Genomic DNA, 21,649 nt, shown 5'->3' with positions numbered 1-21,649 from the left:
TATCATATATATGGTAAAGAAACATTTGAGTGACAAAAGTACAGAGAAATTTTAATTTTCAGAATCCCAGAAACAGAAGATCTCAGAGAAACAAAACTCAAGGCTCACATAATTAATAAGGAAATTCTGTGGCATTTTTTGGCTCATGATAACGTCTACCCAGGTGAAACTTTGATGTGTGTCATCTTAATATATCCCAAAGTGTACAGATCTGTCATCCTACTCCCAAGGTCTACAGTTTGCTCCTAAGTGCCTAGAGGACTACTGTAGCTCTGGAAGAAGTTAATCATCTTCATCATTAACCAAAATTCACATATTGCTTTTTTTCCCCCTACTTTTAATTTGGAAACCAATTTAGGATCACAAGATTCTAGAATTTTAGAGCTACAAGGAGCCTTTTACGTCATCTTGTTCTACTCCTATAGAGAAATAACTTATTTGTCTCAGGTCAAACTGCAAGTAAATGGAAAAGCTAAGACAAGAATTTAGGTTCCTAATTTGGAATCCAGGTCAGAACTATTTCCACGGCACCAAGTATATAAAACAGGTTTCTTTCATCTGCAAATAACTGAAAATGGAACTCAAACTGACAAGACCAGTAAAGGATTTATTTGATGGTTGAACAGGGAAGTCCAGAGGTAAAGTGTAATTCAGGGTTCCTTGACTGAGCACCTCAGCATCATCGTCAAGGAATCAACTGTCCTATGATCCAAAGGCTTCTGTCTTGTTCTTAGGAGAGCCAGGTTCCAGATCAGTGGGAAAGAAAGAGGTTTCTCTTCCTCACACAACTACTGACGAACAGACAACCTAAATCGGTCCTTCTAGACAATGGAAGGTCATGTCTTAATTACCTGAGTCCTAGGGTATCTCAAGAACCAGTCACTGTTTCAAGAGACAGTGCATGTAACTGGTCAGTATCATCCAAACAAAACAGATGCTACACAAAAGAGAGGGTGGACTGGATGTTGAAGAGACAGTCACGTTATCTATCACACAAGAGAATGTAGAGACATAACCTCTTCACGTAAACAATTATCTACTAATTGTCATCCCTTAGACAGTGAACATTCTCAGTTATATTAAGTTTCACACAGATTACTAAGCAATGTTACCCCCAAAAGCTTTAAAAAGTTGTGAGGTGCCTTTTGTTTTGCTTACATATTCTTACAAAGAAAGGAGGAATCATTAAAAGGCTTTAAGTATATAGTGGGTATTTTATAAAGAGATATGCTATTTTTATAGATTTTATATCAATATGACAAATACAATATGAATATAAACATTAAATGCACATGTCATTATGAACTTTAACTGAATGGCCAAAAAACTTATAAAGTCAAAATGTTTATTTAAAACTCCATGATTCCATCTTCAAATGGCATTACCTCCTATGAATGTAAAGTCCTACCTACTGAAATGACTTATGTTGATTTTCTTTTTATGACAGCAATCTCTAAAATCTTTCATAATACTGTAAATATCAAGAAAACCAAGCAAGTAAACTCCATATACCAAAGTTAAATCTATTCTGTTGTCACAGTTATGTTTAGATCCACTGACTGATCTAGGGAAGTTGGAAAATATCTGAATGAAAAAAGAATAGCAAGATCCAGACAGAAAATCTGTGTAAGAGTTGAAACCGATGCATCCTGGGTAACCCCCGTGAGACAGGGCAGAGCTGAGGGCAGAAAGGTTAGTGGGACTTATGAGGAAAGCTCTTAGCAGGAGGAGGGCATGTCTGAGTCTCTCAATAGAGTTGGCCCAAGTGATTATCCCATTTTCTTGCACTTATAACTAATTCCCATACTGCCAACAAATAAAATCTTAATTCTATTTTGTTAAAGAAAATGCAGCAGACATAAAATTGTAAAATGGGAGAAAACTCACAGAGGGTATTCTATAAGGATATACAAGTCAATAAAATGGACTGCAGACTGAAAACACATTTCTTAGATTATTTCTGATAAGTTCCCTTTCGTTCAAATCTATTGCATGGGTGTACGGTGGGGCAGTGGGGACAACTCAGGGATATCATGTACCTTTCTGTAACATATTATAATTTAAACATTGCAATTCCCTCAATGTAAGAATCAAACTGAGTGAAATTGTCAATGCCATGGCAATGGTGACTGAACTTTCAGAATATTTCAAGAATCTTTAACTTTGTAAGAGAATCTTAAACATCTGAAACAATACACGGATTTTTGTCTCCCACGCCTCTTACAAAGTGTTACAGAAAACTCGCTCCTACAATTCTGTTTTGACCATATTAGACCTTCCCTGAAGAATACCAATCTACCTGCTGCTAGAAAAGAACTGAAGTTAAAAAAATATCATTTCAGAAATAGTGTATCATTTTCCAGTCTGTACTCCAGAATTCAGCCTGACCTCCCTCAAATTGTTTGATGGCTCATGATACATTTTCAAAGCTACCTGCCCCAAAGGTCCCTTCTAATAGTAGGAATGGAACATGTAAGGTTTATTATATACAAGGTGAGGGCAAGGTGAATAAAAAAGATAAGCCGGGAAGGAGCCAGCATCTAAAGAGCCTATGATTTTATAAAAGGTTAAAATTTACAAACAGAGAATAGATATTTATTCATGTATCATAATCCACAATAAAATGTCAAAGATGCTGGCAGACTTGCCAACAAGCAATTGGATTTGGGGATTAAGACATTAGAGACTTTTAAGAACAATATCTATGAATATGGAAAGCAAGATTACATACAATTAGGAATTAAAATTACGTATTTGGGAGGGATAGGATAATGGAAAGATTCTAATAAAACTATACTCACATTCACCATGAAGAATATCCATTTTTTAAAATAAACAAGGCTATACATGGACTTTGAGATATTAAATTGCACAGTAAAGGAAAAAAAGAATGTTGATGCATGTTACTAGTACAGCAATATAAAACAGATTAATGGAATAGAACTGAAAGCCTAGAAACAGAACTGTCATTTCAATTGCAGGTTTATAATAAATTCTTTAATAGATGGAGACATGATCCTGGAATCATTAGTTAACTATTTGGATAAGAAAAAAAAAGGCAAGGTGCCCACTTCAGTGCATGTGCCAAAATCCATTCAAATGGATTAAGGTTAAATGTGCAGAGAAAAAAAAGGGGGGGGATTACAAAAACAATGAAAGAATAAATTACCTAAAAGTAAAGGAATAGTGCAAGTTAGAGTTTTTTCTAAACAAAATGGTGAAGACAGAAACTATAAAGAAAAAGACTGATAACTACGCAAATTAAAAAATGAAAGGGAGAGGCAAGTTGGAGTAAGTATGAGTATCATGACTGGGTGTCCATTAGCTGTCCAAGCACAAGGCCCATTCAGGCTAACGCAGACACTGTGTCCTCCATGCTCATCAAAACCGACACTCAGCTAACGAATTTTAAAGGAATGATAAAGCAGCGTGAAATCATAATATATAAAAGCTCATATAAACGAATTACAAGAAAATAAACCCATGAAATAAAATTTGGCAAAAGACAGAAATAGGAAATTTACTGAGAAGATGAAAAGCCAAATAACAAAAAAATAAAAACATAAAATGATTCAATCATACCAGTCACCAAGTAAATGAACTTTTTTTTTTTTAACTGAAAATTAGAAAAAAAATTAAAAATAAATGTAGATAACATGAGTTAAGGTTTGGGAAAGTAGCAACTTGGTAGTGAGTCTAAGCAAGTATGTCGGAGGCCAGTTTAGCAACACACATCAAAGCCTTGATTTCATACAGAATGTAGGCATTTAAAATATTCTAGAAGAATATCAAGCTTTCATACCATAATTATTATAATTCTAGAAAAAAGATAAACCTTTATCTTCAAGCATATTCACTACAGTGTTTTTTAGAATAAAATATGAAAAGAACATCAAAACGTAATAAATACATCCTATTGCATTAATCTGGCATGAGAGTGATCTTAAATATTCCAGAAAAACATTAAATCCTCACAATATAGTTATAAAGGAAAAAAGAAAACTGCAAAATAGTAACTTCAGTATGACATAAAATCCAAGCCCACGGGCGTGCGTATTCTGTCTCTCTCACCTTATATTCAGCCGTAGCTCTAACTCAAACTCTATCCTTGTCTTTCTCTCTCTCATCTTCAACTCTCCTATATATGTATTTTCTCTCTCCCCACTCCTGGAGGCATACGCCTGGGGACTAGAAGGAATATAGCAAAACATGAATGGTGGTACTCTTCAGGTGAGAAATTAAGAATTTATTCTTTTCTTTATACTGGAATTTCCCAAAATTTTAATAGAAAAAAAAAAAGAATGAAAAATAAAGAATTTTTTTTAAATGAGTTAAGTAAAGATGATGATGATGCCTGGAAGTCAAAGGGAAAAGGAAAGTGAGACAGTAGCCCCCATTACTCAAGAGCTGAGGCAAAGTGCCTGTATTTGAGCATATTGTCAGATTACAGGTAGGGGTGAGTGCAAGAAGGGGAAGAGGCACATGTAAGGAAGTTTGCAGGAAGGGCGATGGCAATCACTGTGGGTTATGTTACACGTGTGAAACACTGAACTCGTGCAAAGGACTAGTACTATCGTTAGCAGTAGGCTACTAGTTTTCCTGGTCTTATGGGCTCAGGCTCATAAATGTTGACACAGAGTTTATAATTTTAGGTTCTATTCTCGTCTCCATGGCCTTGGAAACAGTAAAGGAAAGCATCCTTTATTAAGAATGGAGAAGAGCTAACATTTGCCACATTATTTATAACACCAAATTCATCTTGGTGAGAGACCTCTGAGAGTCCTCTGATGTCATGAACCTATTAAGCTTGGTTCAAAAGTCTTGAGTACAGAGGAAGTATGAATATTCACTAAATCGGCATCACAAATGACTACAAATTAATGTAATACCGTTGCGCTCCATGCTGATGCGATGGTACAATCGTATGTCCACCTGGACACAGTTCAGAGTTGTAGCAGGAAAAAGGACAAGACTGATCACACGATGGGGCGCCTGGGTGGCTCAGTCGGTTAAGCGACTGCCTTCGGCTCGGGTCATGATCCCGGAGTCCCGGGATCGAGTCCCGCATCGGGCTCCCTGCTCGGCAGGGAGTCTGCTTCGTCCTCTGACCCTCCCCCCTCTCATGCTCTCTCTCTCTATCTCATTCTCTCTCTCAAATAAATAAATAAAATCTTTAAAAAAAAAAAAAAAAAGACTGATCACACGATGGCAAGGAGTCTGAGAGGGCACAGGGGTGGTTCCAGTGCCATATAGTCGGAGAAAATGTTTTAGAACCTCAAATGACAAATAAAAAAAGCGGCCGCAGTTTGTCTAGCTATTTGCCATTTTCCCTCTCACTGCGGGGTTAATATAACACACAAGCTGTTTGGATTGTCTTTGTAACATGCGCCAGACCCACAGTGTTCCAGCCCTTCATTCAGCTGATGCTGAGAAGATGCACGGACCAGCCTGTTACAGAAATGAGCCAGGGATGACCCGCGTACAACTGTATATGGTTAGCTCTTCTCAGCAGACTGGGTCCTATTAGCCCAAAAGCCCACCGACACCAATCTCAAATTTGACACAACCAGTTGTTTATAAAACAGTCCAAACAGATGTGGAACCATTTAGCAGCTGCCTCCTCTGCATATCCCCTCAACACCCCACCCCACATGTGTGAGCAACGGAGAAGCCCTGGGCCAGGGAGCCCCCAAGAGACTGCTGCCATCACAGCTCTCTGAGCCAGAATTCCCTGCGATAGTGCTAGGTGACACTGCCTAGACATGGAAGCCCCCCCTGCCGGCCCCCTCCCCCAGGAGTCCCCATGCCTTCTCCCTTTCCAGAGGGGGGCCTGCCTCTCGCAGTCATGTCTTTTTCCTCGAATCAGGCCCCAAATCCCTACATGGCCCAGGTCTGGATAATCTTGGGAGTCCCAGGCGGGGTATCTTTCGAGACTGCAAAGCGTCCCGGTATGCAGTAGCTCCTCTTGAAACAGTTACATCCTGTCGACTTTTAACATATAAGGGGCCCTGAAGGCTTGTTAACTCCAGTTCCTCGATGAACCAAATAACGGTTATAAGAAATCTCAGCTACTGGATAGGAGTGATAAGAAGGTCTCGGAGACAGGCCTGCAGACATACTGTGACAGCTTTGGCTTGGAATACATTGGCTGGATCCACTGTGATAAGTGGACCATATAACATTTTGTCAAAATGGAACTATTTGGGGTACAAGTGAGTGCTGAATATATAAATACATGGGGCAACAGACAAAATTAGGACTGGCCCTGGGCAAAAGGAAACATAAGGGTACCGTAATTATTTTGGCTATAACACAATGAAGAAGAGTTAGAGTCTGGAGCCCACAGGACCCTCTATGAAGAATCTGGGTTATGAACTCTCTCTCTCCTATTACATTAAATAGGTAAAATAGGCACAGCCATTAAAGACAGGCAGGAGTATATATTTGAATGAATAATCAGTTCTGATATTTGCAGATCAAAGATGAAAAAGACCCAGTCTACTAACTTACTCCTTACAAGATGAGTGTATTTTCACAGGCTGTGTTTCTCTCTCTCCCTTGTCTTTTATGCCCCCTTCCCTCTCTGCCCTCCAGGCCCCTTACATCATACCATCACTTCCAACTTTTTCTGTTTCTCCTTCTCTCCCATGTTCACCTACAGAGCCATTTTGTGCCTGTCAGTAGCTTCCATGTACATCCATCTGTCATCCAGACAGCACTGTGAAGCTCACCGGGGGGAAAGGACCCCAATGACTGGGAAACACGCCTCTGTGGGGCAGGTTGAATGGCATCTCTCTGCTCTTCCTCTCTCCTCTCTGCCCCTTGCCCTAATCCTTTTCTTCTTACACTTTTTTTTTTTAGTAGGCTCCACTCCCAATGCGGGGCTTGAACTCATGACCCTGAGATTAAGAGTCACATGCTCTACCAACTGAGCCAGCCGGGCGCCCCATCTTCTTTTGACCCTTCTGAAGAAGAAATGGATTTATAACTACTCACAGGAAACGTTGATCCCCAAGTATTTGAACACACACACACACATAAAGGGTCTATGCAAAACAAAACAAAACCCCTCACTGAAATGGACACAAGTTTCAATATAGTTTAAAAAAGAGAGAGAGAGAGATGTAAGTAATACTATAGCTCTTTATAAACTAAGATAGCAAAATACAACATGACAGACTGATTTCTTCAAAGTCTTTAATTTTCTAGTTTTGCTCTCTTCCCCTGGTTTCCCTACTTTCATATTCTGAATCCCAGACTCTGATTATTGATATAGCACAGCCTGGTCGGGGGAAGGCAGATTAGATCATGTCTCAGTACCTCCTCTGGCCTTAAAAAGCTTTAGTTTGTTCTGATAAGAAGAAAGGAGGAAGCAAAAATAAAAATGTTTTTATTAGAAAAAATTTCCCCCGGTTGGGTTTTTACTTCCTTAGCCAAGTTACTTTGTCTCGTTGCCTATTTAAGTGTGTGCGGGTTCTTCCTCTTCTTCCTTTTTTTTTCCATTTATAAAGATGAAATGGTCTCCACGGGCTGCTAGGAACATATCTGACTTATCTATAGGTTTCAAAAGCACAGCAGGTCCAGGGCATGAAAAAGGCAGGCAGGTGCTTTCTGCCCTCTGTATCATTTAACAAGCACATATAGATTAAAAGAGTGATTTCTTTTTTAATCATCAGATGATCTAATTTACAGTTCATTGACAATTTATTATCATTGTCCTTTGAACACTCTTTTTTAATAACATATGTCTTCAACCCAGGGCAGTGACAATTAGCACAAATGTATTCTCTTTTCTTTTTCAAGGATTTCCAGAAAGTCTTCAACACCAACTATCCAGCTACGGACATACAAATCAATCAACACATGGGAAATCTAGCCTGGACATTTTCCTTCTCTCTTTCCTCCGTGAGTCCCTTTGTTTGTTTGTTTGTTTTTAAGTAGGCTTCCGGCCCAGCATGGAGCCCAACATGGGGCTTGAACTCATGACCCCTGATATCAAGACCTGAGCTGAGATCAAGAGTCGGATGCTTACCTGACTGAGCCACCCGGGCTCCCCCAAACCCTTGTTTATTTTTTAAAAATATTTCCTACTAATTTAAATTATATTTAGGCAGGCAGTTTAGTAGTAAGGCAGCCTCAGGAATGGATGCTATACTTGGTTGGGATGTTCCGGAGAAAAAGCCAGACTGAATTCTATTACATCTCCTCCCAAATGCATCCCACTGCACAGTTGTGTTTGTTTTCTCTTTCTCATACACAACATCTGTCCTATATGCTTCACTGCACTGTCTTTTCAGTGAAAAAAATACAGCTGAGAGAGGAAATGAATATCAAATGCAGAACTCCCAGGAGGGCTGACCCAAATTCTCAAAAGATAGCATTAAAATGTACTTTCTACTTTCAGATCTGTGATATCATAATACGATTCTTTAATGATTCAAATGTCATGTATTTTGGCAAGCTATCTTTGACAAACCTTTTTAAAAATGATGTGGACAATTAAAATAATGAGAAGACAAACTGTGGGCTTTCTAATGACATAACTATAAAGGGATAAAGCTCTGAGAGTCACAAGGACTAAGAATAGAACTTGTTTATAGTCTTACTTTTACCTTGGTTACAGCCTCTCACACTGTTATGCTTTTCTCAGCTCCCATGTGGAGCAGAGCAGTGGATGCTGGGTGCTTGCTAATGCTGTCTGTCTGCTATACGAAATGTCGTGAATGCTTGAGGTACAATCTTCCCAAGTATTTTATATATAGGTCTTCAAGCACCACAGAGTAAACATTCTCACAGTTGTCTTCTTGACCTTCATTCCAATATTAGAACTTGTTTTTGTTATTCAATATTTCTATTTAAAATGTTATTTTGGGGGTGCCTGGGTGGCTCTGTGGGCTAAGCATCCGACTCTTGGTTTCAGCTCCAGTCGTGATCTCAGGGTCATGAGATCAAGCCCTGCATTGGGCTCCGCGCTCAGCAGGGAGTCTGCTTGAGATTCTCTCTCCCTCTCCTTCTGCCCCTCCCCCCACTCGCTCTCTTGCGCTCTCTCTACAATTAAAAAAAAAAAAAAAAGTTATTTTTTTTCTTGGCTCCCTGTGGTCCCAACCTTGTCCACCAAAAGTTATCCTACAAATGATTTAAAGGAAATGGAGGGGAGGCAGGACTGCTTTGGGGCTAAGGAGCCTGGGGGGAAGATGGGAGGAGCACTCATATTAAAAGCATCTTTGGACTCCCTACCTAATACACACACACCCCTGAACACTTCGCTTCTTTATTAAGAGTCATTGAATTGATATATTTTGTTAAGTAGTCTAGGCAGATTAAAAATTATTCCTACTTAAATATTTGTATCTCACAAGCGCACACTTGTCTCGCACAGACACTAGCTTAATATTCCATATCTGTAAGGAATCTGACGCTAATTGAGGTTTTCTTCTGGTATTAATTTTAATTATTTAGAGCAGCATTCCGCTCTTCGTAATTTCCCACCTGACAACTGGAACCCAAAAGAGCAGCTGCCTATGGTTTTATGCTTCTATGAACACACCGGATATCAGAGAGTCAATAAGCTTAGGCATGAATTCTCTGTGTGTTCCACTGAGGTTATGAAAACGAATCCTTTCGGAGAAGTTCAGAGGGATCTGCAACTGAGAATGATGTCCAAGCCACTGTGCAAAGTGTGATGACAGTCGCAGATCTCAAAGGAGCTGCAGGGAGAGCGACTCCCTGCTGAAATGAACACAGCCCATAGTTAAATAATAAATCACAGTCATGTAGCCAGCCTGCAACAGCCACTACCTATCAGAAAGGCACTATGACCACATAGTGAAAATACTGAGTTCCACACAGCTGTATGTCTTGATGGGATCCGACTGAAGTAGTTACCTATTTGTCCTTCCGAAAGGAGAAGATGAATACTATTTGTTTATGATGAATTGAGATGAAATGATACTTGAATGTATCCAGTGCAAAAAAAGTACAACAAAACCTAGTTTTATATCCCCACATTTAAACATATCCCCTAGCATGACTGAAAGAATCAAATGGCCAACATATACATAATTTAGCACAAACGTCTTTTGACACCTCACATACTTTTTTTTCCTTCTCTTGCAAAAGAACAAAAGGTTTCCTGCACAAACACAAGGTATTATATGTGCTCTCAGATATGCCGATTCAGGATACAATGAACCATATGAATTATTCATTTTGAAGTTGCAATTGTTTGTGGATAGGAGCGTGCAGAGGCCCGGAATAAAAAGGTAAGGTACAGGTAGGGAAGAGAAATGGACACAGAAGAAAGGGGCTCACCATTCCAAAGAATGTAACCAGCTCCATAATTCATCTCTAAAGCTGAAGTATGACAAATGAAAGGGCTGCAATTAAAAATAAGTAGTAAACATTTTAAAAAATAATAAGTATTATTCCCAGTGAGTATAAAGACCTACAGGGCAAAGAACCACCATTTAACCTACCACAGCTGAAATAGAATTCATTGATTCTGGCTCTCTCTTGACAAACGCTCGGCCAGCTATTGGCTCTGAAACTCCAGCCATCTCTGTGAAAACATTAATATTGACAGCATTTCGACCAATGTGACTTAAAAGGGAAGGACTTGTCTTTCTAATATTTAGAACCCTAGCAGCTAGTAGAGCATCTGGCATATATCAGCTATCAGTAAACACCGTTGAGTGAATCACCTTCTCACCAGGACCAGGAAACAGACATAATATGCCTCCCTCAAGACAATTTCTTTTCCATTGAAAGACTTTTGCCTCATCCTTCCCTTAACTCTTTTTTGTTCCCTGAAAGAACTTGCATCACAGCTGTAACTTCTGAAGTTTAACCTGGAAGCACGGCAGAACAAATTGAAGCACAAAGAGACTAGGAGGTGGAAAATCATCTCTCGGAAGTTGTCACTGCATTCCAGATGAGAGTACTCTACTCTCATGGACTGAAGTAGAGTCTGGGAAAGGAAGACTAGAGGACAGAGGCCAGCATAACACAGGGAAGGATCAAAAGGATGCCTCAAATAGATGCCGAGGCACAGAAGGATAAATTGTTGCTATTTCAATCATATTGAATGCAAAACTAGAGAATTCAAGAAGCAAACAGAGAGACCTTTCAGCAAGATCAGAATGAATTAAAATAGGCACAAAGAAAAGAAGCAAGACTTCAAGCCAAGTTTGAAAGGTAATACATCATTTTATATAAGGTAATATAAATGTAGTATATTTACTTCCAAAAAGAAACTGCATGTGGTATTTTGTCAATTAAATTTTACTATTCCTAAATAATACAGATAGAGGCTTAATTTAAAAGTCAATCAGTATTACAAGTCATATAGGAAAAAAGAAAGCATTATTTTTAAAAATTCTGCCACACCCTTTTCCACTCCCAGTTGATTCCCAGAGCCAACCATATTAGATCATATTACATTCAAGCATATTTACCCTCTTTTGTTACATAACTTTATTTTTAAATATGACATGCTAAAACTGTTATATTTTAAAATTTAGATAATATCCATAGAATTTCTCCAATGAAAAGTACTTAGTTTCCTTATGTTACTTCCCCTTCCCCAAAACACACATACGTACACATTTTTCCCTCCTTCAAGTTCTCCAGCATAGATAGTCACAAATTTTAGGTAATTCAGTATTCAGAGTTGATATAATTATGATAATGTAAATATTAGTCATAGCTAAGCCATGTAGGATACTGTGATAACATTTTCTTTCTTTTACAACCTTTTGATTTCCCTGGAGTTATACATTGCCAGGCTCTTGAAAGAAACAGTCAATCCCTTTGGTCAGTATCTTGAGCAATCTATCTGCTTTGTGTTTTCCAAGGAGACATCACCCCAGACCCCTCCATCATCTCGCACCTGTTTGGACTGATTAATTCCTGGCCTGCCACTCTGCTGACATCCGGCAATTTCCTTATCTTTTTTATTTTCAATTCCTTGTCTTTGCTTTGTTTTGTTAAATCCATATATTCCTTTTATTACTTGCTTCCTCATTATGCTGCAGTATTCTTACCAGTAGTTTCCTGAGAAAGAATGTACGGGAGAACAATTTTCTGAGAATTCACTTGCCGTACCTCATGCCTGATTGATAGTTTGGATATATAACCTAGTTTAGAAATTATCATTCCTCAGAGTTTTGAAAGCAATTCCATTGTTTTTAACATCCAGTATTATTTTTTAAAAGTATATTGCCTTTTGACTATCATTCCAGGGTAGTGTCCTTTATTTCTCTGCCTAGAGCTGTAATATCTTCTCTCTAAAAACCTCTTGCCAATGTTTTCCTTTCTTATATTTCATACTTAGTCAGTCCTATCAATCTGGGTTTCATGTCCTTTATAGGAAATTACGCATTATATATATAATTGATATATATATGTATACATATATATATACCTTTATATGAATACATGGATAAGCATTCATGAGATATATGAAAATATATAATAAAAATCACACACACACACATACATATGCCTATTTTTTCTTCTCACCCATTTTCTTTTCTTCCTTTTTTGAACTCATTTTATTTAGGATCTCCTAATTTTCTAAGACTTTGTCTTCTATTCCTTTGCCTTTTTACCATAGGAAAGTGTTCTTAACTTTATCTTCCCTCCCTTCTGCTTAATGTTTTTATTTCCATTATCAATTTTTATATGCTCTCTGAATTAAATATAGCACTCTAATCTTATTTCAAAAATAAAAGATCTCTTAACTAAGGAGGATTTTTTATAGTTTTCTAAACTTTTCCTATTTCCTGCACTGTCTGTGTTGTCTCTGTTTTTGATTTTGTCCTTTTCTTCTTTTTAGCCAGTTTGTCATTTTGACTTTCTCACTATGTTCAAAACTTTCCTCAAATACATGTAATCTTTGTCTCTCCATATTTAAGAGTAAGGCATTGAAGAGCTCATTAGAAGTTCTTTGGGCATGGACCTCCTTTCTGAGATGTGGGCTTTAACACAGGGTGATCAGATGGTGACCTAGCCATTTTGTTAGTGAATCCCAAAATGTCAATCTTCATAGGACTCACCTCTTGCGCCAGTATCTTCAGAAACTAAGTCTCCAAACTTCTAATTATGGGATTCAAGAGGGAAGGAACCTAGGAATTTCCCAACTCAAGGTTGACTTCATTTAACTCTTTGGAGTTTCCTTTTTTAAGTTGATGATACCTCTTTTAGAATGAGGACATTCTTCATATCTCTTGGTTTCTTTGAGTTCAGAGCTTCTTAGGTACAACTGAAGGCTGAGATCAGTGAGGAAGGGACTGGGAATGGAAATTCTTCTAAACATTCTCAACCAATCTCTGTCCTACCCTGAGCCCAACCTTTCACAGTCATCTGTGACTCCAATTTCTAAACTCTTCCAGAGCTCTGATGCACCAATGGGATTCTTCCTCAGTGTACTACACATTGATCGTATATCATCCCAAAGTAGGCACTCAGCTTTTTGCTCTTCTAAGTCAACGATCACTCCTCTCAACTTTTGTTAGCCTCCCTATCTGGCATTATCTTCTCTTCTATAATCTTCGTCCTCATGGATTTAAGTCTCATTATTCCTTAATTATTCCTTAATTTTACTTCAATGGAGTTTCAGGAGGAAGTAATGATAAATGCGCTTATTTAGACCATCATGTTTCATCATAACTCTAGTACTTTTAAACCATTTTGTTTAATAGCAACATAAGCTGGAGTAGCTATATTTTGATATGGTTAAATATAATAGGAAATTTACTTTTTACCATTAGAAAGTACCTAAAATTGATAATAAAATACTTTGTTTTTATTATATAAAATTACAAGTTTTTCTTTTGTTTGATGTGAGTCAGCTACAACACAGAAGCATGATAAAAATAATTTTAACTTGATATCAGGCTCCTTTATCCCAGGTCTTTTTCTCCTGAATCTAGGAATTCAGAGTTATTCGCACTTGAAGTTTCTATAAGATGGCATGACTCACTGTTTATTTTTACTCTAATTGGATTTTGTGATGCAACATAAATACAACTTTTTGTACTTTGAGACGAGGTGTTTTATTCTTAGGAGAGAAATATGTTTAAAAATGAAAAGACTGACTAAAGGTTAATAATAAATTGTACCATTAACTATCTCCTGATGTTCAAAACCTATTTCAGAAGTCAAGGAATCTAGCATGCTTAAAATAATTACAGTGGAATCCCTTGTAACAAAACAGACAATTACCCAGATGCAGAGTAGTTGCATCTCTGAAGCCCAGTCACGCACAACAAAATTTAATCTAACAATCTAGAAAGTATCAATACTATCTTTCTGAAACTTCATAAGGGGATTACACTAATAAATTTAGAGCTAATTTTTTAAATTTATAATTGCCACGTACATTTTATATTGCTAAAACAGTTTTACTTTGTTTTTACAAGATCTTTTTTTTTTTAAAAGATTTTATTTATTTATTTGACAGAGAGAGACACAGCGAGAGAGAGAACACAAGCAGGGGGAGTGGGAGAGGGAGAAGCAGGCCTCCTGCGGAGCAGGGAGACCGATGTGGGGCTCGATCCCAGGACCCTGAGATCATGACCTGAGCTGAAGGCAGACGTTTAACGACTGAGCCACCCAGGCGCCCCTGTTTTTACAAGATCTTATATTCACTTTATAAAAATCTAATTAACAAAGTAACAAAGAAAAAAATTAAATCAGTCCAAAACATATCAGCTGAAGATAACAAGTATACAGAGACCCATAGTTATCAATATTTTCATATGCTAAATTAAACAGGTAACAGAGGGAAGCCTTGCCATCTAATTATCAGTTGCACAAAATCCTCCAGGAAAGGAAGTAAAACAGGAGACAACATTATTTGGGAAGAAAACATAAATTTCTAATACTCCGTTTGCCCATTTCCTCAAATACTCTATAAAGAAAAAAAAAACAGATTTATAAATTAATGTAAAATGTTCCTTACTACAGTAAGGAACGAATATCAGAGGAGAAAAGATTTACCTATTCAATCTCCGTAACAAGAGCACCCGGCCCACCTACTCCTACACATGTCCAGAAAGAAAAAAAAAAATTTTGTCTCGACTGTGCTCTGACTCAGACATTGTACTGGGAGGGATAGTTCCAAATTTAGCAAGATGTACTGTTTAGTGTATGAACATAAATGAGTCACACTGCTTTAACACAGGACAACTTTGTGACAGTGTAACTCAAGGATGGGGTGAAATGTGAGATTACTATGTGAACATGCAGATACTGAACAGCAAAAGCTGTTTCTATAAGTGACCCTTTTAAAATGGGGTTAACATCTCAGAGCATTTGTGACATCTGAATCAGTCTGCTCGGACATGTCAAGCTAAATTTTCGCAGTCTTAAGAGCTATAGCTGTTACAGGAGATGAAGCTTTGAGCTACCACAATTAATTAGCAGAAAGACACCTAATTAGACACCTTCTTGGAGGGGCGCCTGGGTGGCTCAGTCGGTTAAGTAGCTGCCTGCGGCTCGGGTCATGATCCCGGGGTCCTGGGACCGAGCCCCACATCGGGCTCCCTGCTCAGCGGAGAGCCTGCTTCTCCCTCTCCCTCTGCCTGCAGCTCTGCCTACTTGTGCTCTCTCTCTATCTCTCTGTCAAATAAATAAATAAAATCTTTAAAAAAAAAAGAAAGAAACCTTCTTGGAGTAGCAGGGAGGATTCTGATGAATTTACAGGAACTCAGACCTAAGAGACCTAACTGCACGTTTTATTTTCACAAGTATGTCAAACTCTTATTCACTTCAGTATGTACTGGTTTACAATGCAGCTACAGCACTCCCTAACCCCATCCCAACCCCAACAATGTAGAGTTAATCATTCTCTCCTATGTATTATCATTGTACCTTGTATGTTCTTCATGATTTCATATGTTGTATAGTATCCTGATCAATTGTATATGAATATCATATTTATGTATGAACTCTTGTATCATATATGTACCTGGCTAATGGTCTATATCCAATAAATAAAATTCTAACACTTGACAGCAAAAGGATTTGTGCATGTAGTTGAAGACTACCTATTACATGCAGAGATCATTTTATATTTCAGGGTCTAGGATACTGGGTTTATTCACTTAAAAAAACCATATCGAATGCTTTACTCCATTCAGTAGTATGACAACAACCTTGATAATCAACATGACATAAATGTCTTCTGACAGCTAATATTGAATAAACATATTATCCCCCCATTTAATTTGGGGGTAAGTCGGTTTGAAAGATAATCTGCCATTTGTTTTTTATAGGGAGCTTTATCTAAATAAAAGTGTAATACTCCTAATCTTACTGTAAAAACTGTAGCATAACAGAAAGAATGTGCAGTATTTAGTAGTAAACAAACCTCAAGCAAGGTCAACATTCATTTTCAAAAGAAATTAAAATGTAGAGAAGTTTTACTATAATTACAGAATAAGGAGGGGCCCTATAAAAATATATATATTTCTAAGATACAGTGGCTACATTTAGTCCCAAGATTACCTTTAGCTTTTTTAATCTAGCTGTGGTTTTCACTAATATCTGTGACTTATGGCTTTGTTCAGCTCATTCTATATAGCACCACCTCTCAGGAATGTATTTTATTTAAGGAGCTAGAGGCCAGTAATAAAGAATTTTGCATTATGACAGAAGGAGTAATAAGTAATCCTAAAAATAATTATGTATTCGTTCACCATAAACAACCTTATTACCAAATGAGACCCAACCATAATGTTCTACAATTACTCTTGTAGTATGGATATATCAGAAGGAGAATTTATTGCCAAAGGGTAGTTTTAATTAGAATCAAATAGGGTATAACTGAGGTTTAAATAAAAAAATTTAAAAAAACTTTCCTTCATAAATGCATTAAAAAAATTATTATGAAACTCATGACTAATTAGAAAATGTTATTCAAAAACCCTTCAATTTGATACAAAGAAGTATTTGCAGCTATTGCAGAACATAAATGTTAACCAAAATTACTAAATAACAGTTAGTATGAATTATTTAAATGCTCTAATAAGTAATAGTCTAAAGATCTATATCACATAAATATTTTCTATAAACTGGGAATCCAAGGACAATGTGGACATTCCCACAGGGACATTCCCATCTTTATATTCCTGTACTTATCAATATTTATTAAAGAAAAAGACTGTAATTATAGTTGCCACTAAAGGATAATACTAGTCACATTATCAAGTCCTCTGAGGTTCCACTGGTTTCCTTTTTTGCTTATGTATTTCAGGAGTTGTCAAAATCCAAGTTTTTCATTCATTTCTATAATACTCTTAACGTCTGGATGACAGTATCTTCTGTCCATATATAAAATTGGAAGCCAGAACTCATGATTAGTTCCCTTTCTTTATTTTAAATTTCATATTTAAAGTTCAATCACACTATGGAATTTATTTAAAAGGAAAGTTCCCCCAAATGGTTTTTATAATAGCAAGTTAAAGTAGGCACAATTTAATTAATAAGTAAAAACAATGGCAAGGGCCAAATCATTTTTGCCTGACTTGGTGAACTGGAAAAAAATGATTTCTCTTGGGGCGCCTGGGTGGCTCAGTCCGTTCAGAAGCCAACTCTTGACTTCAGCTCAGGTCATGATATCAGGGTCATGGGATCTAGCCCCACACGGGGCTCCATGCTCAGCAGGGAGTCTGCCTGAGATTCTCTCCCACCCCCTGCTCTGTCCCTACCCCTGCTCATGTGTTCTCTCTCTCTAAAATAAATAAATCTTTAAAAATAATAATAATAATAATTTCTCTCTGTATCATATAGATATGATATTAACATTAAAGAAGAAAACATAAAAGTTGATCTTATATCAAACTATGCTCAGTAGTTGTAGTTGTTTGTTCTTTTTATTTTGAAGTTGGTTCTCTTATTTTCTCATTTTTTTGCATTTTTTTGTGTTCTCAGAAACAAGAGCAAGGATTTTTTCATGTAAAAAGTAAGAATACATCTATATGATTTCAATGTGTCCTCACTATTATTTCATTCAAAGTTTCGGTTTTATTATTATATGAGCAGCAATCAAATAAACGTGATGCAAATTCATTTCTAAAGCCCTAAATGAATAGGATTATAAAAAACTAAGAAGTATTATAAAGACCATTAAGTTAACAGAGCTATATTTTAATCAGCAAGCAACTTTTTACTCAGTAAATATTTATTAAACTGTCCCGGTACATCAGACACTATGTGAGGGAGGCAGACATAAAGAGTAAGAATTGAAATGGGCCTTTATGGACATTAGGGCTTAAAGAGACAATGAAATTAAAGAACAAAAACTTTAATAATTACCAATTTGTTATCACTGCTCTAAAGGTAATGTAGGAGTCTGTAACTCAGAAAAACAAATATGGGTGGGGTTTCTGATTCAAACAAGACAGTCAAACAGGGCCACTTTAATCAACTGACCTTTCACATTGACTCTAAGGAATGGAAGACAAAGCACTGACCTGGGAAAGGAAACAGAATATGCAAATACTCTGGGAAGCCTGGGTGGCTCAGTCATTTAAGCATCTGCCTTCGGCTCAGGTCATGATCCCAGGGTCCTGGGATTGAGCCCCACGTTAGGGCTCCCTGCCAGTGGGGAGTCTGCTTCTCCCTCTCCCTCTGCCCCTCCCCACGCTTGTGCTCCTGCATTCACGTGCTCTCTCTCTCTATCAAATATATAAATAAACTCTTTAAAAAAAAGAATATGCAAATACTCTTACATGAGAATGAAGATAAAGGCAGCCTAGAAACTGAAGCATTTTGAGAGGTCAAGAGAAATGAAATGAATCAGAGAAGAAAAGAAAAAACAGATCATACAATGGCTGATAGGCCTTGATAGAAATACAGATTTCATTCTAAACGAGTAAAATTTTATATAGAAGTAAATGGGAACTTGGAAAGCTCTTCTGTGATTTCCCATACAGATCATGTTGTCCACATAAAACAAAACTAGAAACACTAGTTCATACAAAACTAGAGTTTTATTCAGAATATGTGTGGAAAAAAAAGCATCAGTGTTTTGCTTTCTTTTGCTATCATAAGTACACAGGAAAGGCAATCTTTTTGCAGTAATTATTTCTATCTCCTTAAGTATGGATACTATCAACTTTTTTTTCTACTAAGGTCAAGTCTTAAATGACAGTCAAAAATGTTATGGATATAATATGAATGTATAATATACTTTCTAAAATTAAAATATCCATTACATTCATATAATCTGTCTTTTGAAACAGAGCTAAAATATTTCAATATAGTAATAAGGAACTAGCATCTGGATTACTAATATTAATAATTATAAAAAATAGTTGATGGCAACTTCCAAATTTAAATTTTACAAAAAAAATAAGTTGATAAATAACATCCAAATTTAATCAATTTTACATTGCAATTTAAATTTACACAATGCAATTTCATTATTATTGCATAAAAGTTGAAAGGGTAGGAAAGTGAATAGCTAAAGGAAGGTTTGTTATGTGATTACTTTGTGATTACTTTGGTGAATATTTTCTAAGTTTAATGAATCTAAATATGCAAATATTTTATATGTACTACAAAATGTTACCTGTGTCCCAATCATACATAATGAAAAAACAGAGTTGCTAAGAGTAGCCTTATAGAGTTTTATTTATGTCCACTACTATATTAGATGACAAAAAAAATCTGGTATCTAATTTTCAAAAATTTCATATCCTAATTCTTTCTTAAGAGTTTTTTTTACATAAATGAGGAATGTTTGCATTAAATTGTGCTTGATAAATTATATACTTTTACATTCTACAATGAGAGTATAGTTAAAATTTCTTTCTAAAAAAAAGAATGTTCCATGGGCATACAAACTCTATGGGAAAGCAAAATCCTCATATAACTGTGCCCATTATTAAAACTCTAGATTTTCAGGGTTTTAGTAATTCATCTATATGATATCATAAAGAATATTTTAATTAATGATAAAATTTTCATTTATGCTGTTGCCATATATTTTCAAATGATAATACCCAATGAAAAGTGGGTACACTCAAATGGTGGCACAAACTTTCAGAGCTCAATTCAAGGATAAGTAATAAAAAGATCTGAAACGTGCACACTCTCAGCTCTACGGTCTCTAATTTGTAAAATTTATTCATGGGAATCATCCAGGATTTGTGAAATGACCATCACAAGGATATGTATCCCAGCATTACTTACTTACAGAGAAACATAAATCAAACCTAACTGTCTCCTGAGAGGGGGCTGTTAAGTAAACTTTGTTATGGCCAAAAGACAGTTTAGACAAGCACAAAAAGCGTGTTATAAATGAATAGGCAGTAATACAGGAAAATGCAGGAACTGTAGTGATATGTTAGGGAAATGATACAACAATTTTTAAGACACAAAGCATCAGTTGTTACCAGTTTCAAATGGCCCTAACTCTACCACTAATTAATCTTTTGATTTCAGTGGCGCAGTTGATTGAGTGTACAACACTTGGTTTCGGCTCAGGTCGTGAATCTGAGGGTGGTGTGACTGAGCTCTCAGCACAGAGTCCGCTTGGGATTCTCTCTCCTTCTCCCACAGCCCCTCTGCCCCCATGTGTGCACGCACTTACTCTCTATCTCTCTCAAATAAATATTTTTTTAAAAATCTTAGGATTTTGAAATATATATTTATCTGAGTTTCAGATAACTTCTGAAATGATAATTATGAAGATTAACTGAGATGATAAATTTGAAATATTTATAGCAAGAGTCTGATTCATGAATGTACATGCACACAAAATATGTTGGCTTAACCTAACTTTTAAAGTAAATATTCTTATAGTGGAATGATACACACCAAAAATGTAAATGATGGCTATCCAGTGATGATTTAAACTTTTTCTCATTCTCATATTTCTTATATCAAACATGTATATTTTGTAAATCAAACAATACATATTACTGTAAAATAGTAAGTACTAAATAAAAAATAAAAGTATATTATATATTGTCAATGATGTCTACCAATTGTTTAAATACACTTTTTAAGTAAAGTAATATTCTTTTCGACCAATTTTATTTATATCCCATGCTTTTATGAAAAAAATCATACCATTCTAAAAGAATCAGATGAATAAATAACCTTTAAGCCATTACATCTTCAATCTTAACATTTGGTTTCTTTTCTATCTGATTCTCAAAGTATCAAAGGTTGCTAATGCAGACAGGTAAATACTTTTGGTTTGCTTGATTTTATTTTTTTCTATTTGTTACATTTGTCATCTTAACTAAAAATTGAAGAAAAAAATAAAAGTTATATTTGTCTTCATTAATTTTTTACAGACACTAAAGGAATTATACTTGTGTTTAAAATGCTAAAAGCATTTATTCTTCCAGTCAGCTGTATGTGCTGGGTCATTAGACGATGTGAGAAAGCCAGAGAATGCTGTTTTCATCCAACTCTTCTGAATACCAAGATAATGAGACTTCTGGCAAAAATCAGTCTTCTTAGTTGTTCCCGTAGTCAGCATACCAAATAATGTAGTGAATATCAACAATATGTAGGAAACATTGCAAGGAAATTTAACGTTACTGAGGTGTGCTACTGGCGATCTTACAGCTCCCGAGACAAATATTTTGTTAAACTTTTGCATGTCACCTTTTCCTTTAAAAAATATTAG

At 36.4% G+C, this 21,649-nt stretch overlaps 1 protein-coding gene and 2 long non-coding RNA genes across 3 annotated transcripts in view; 1 reads left to right on the top strand and 2 right to left on the bottom strand.

Annotated features, from left to right (window-relative positions):
* The window catches only part of LOC145716586 (uncharacterized), a 35,960-nt gene extending 30,979 nt beyond the window's left edge, over nucleotides 1-4,981 (bottom strand). Inside the window, exon 1 of the long non-coding RNA XR_014139380.1 lies at nucleotides 4,072-4,981. This is a non-coding gene — a long non-coding RNA (uncharacterized LOC145716586). The remainder of the gene's footprint in view (nucleotides 1-4,071) is intronic.
* CACNA2D1 (calcium voltage-gated channel auxiliary subunit alpha2delta 1) overlaps nucleotides 1-21,649 on the bottom strand; it is a 343,011-nt gene that overhangs the window by 285,919 nt on the left and 35,443 nt on the right. The window lies entirely within an intron of this gene.
* Nucleotides 10,650-21,649, top strand: part of LOC145716585 (uncharacterized) — a 24,133-nt gene continuing 13,133 nt past the window's right edge. The window contains exon 1 of the long non-coding RNA XR_014139379.1: nucleotides 10,650-11,193. This is a non-coding gene — a long non-coding RNA (uncharacterized LOC145716585). The remainder of the gene's footprint in view (nucleotides 11,194-21,649) is intronic.

This window comes from Leptonychotes weddellii, chromosome 12 (genome assembly GCF_054177405.1).
Source record: "Leptonychotes weddellii isolate Sample4059 chromosome 12, ASM5417740v2, whole genome shotgun sequence".
NCBI classification, from domain to species: Eukaryota; Metazoa; Chordata; class Mammalia; order Carnivora; family Phocidae; genus Leptonychotes; species Leptonychotes weddellii.
Note: the sequence above shows the minus strand (reverse complement) of the source record. Positions and strands in the feature narration are given on the sequence as shown.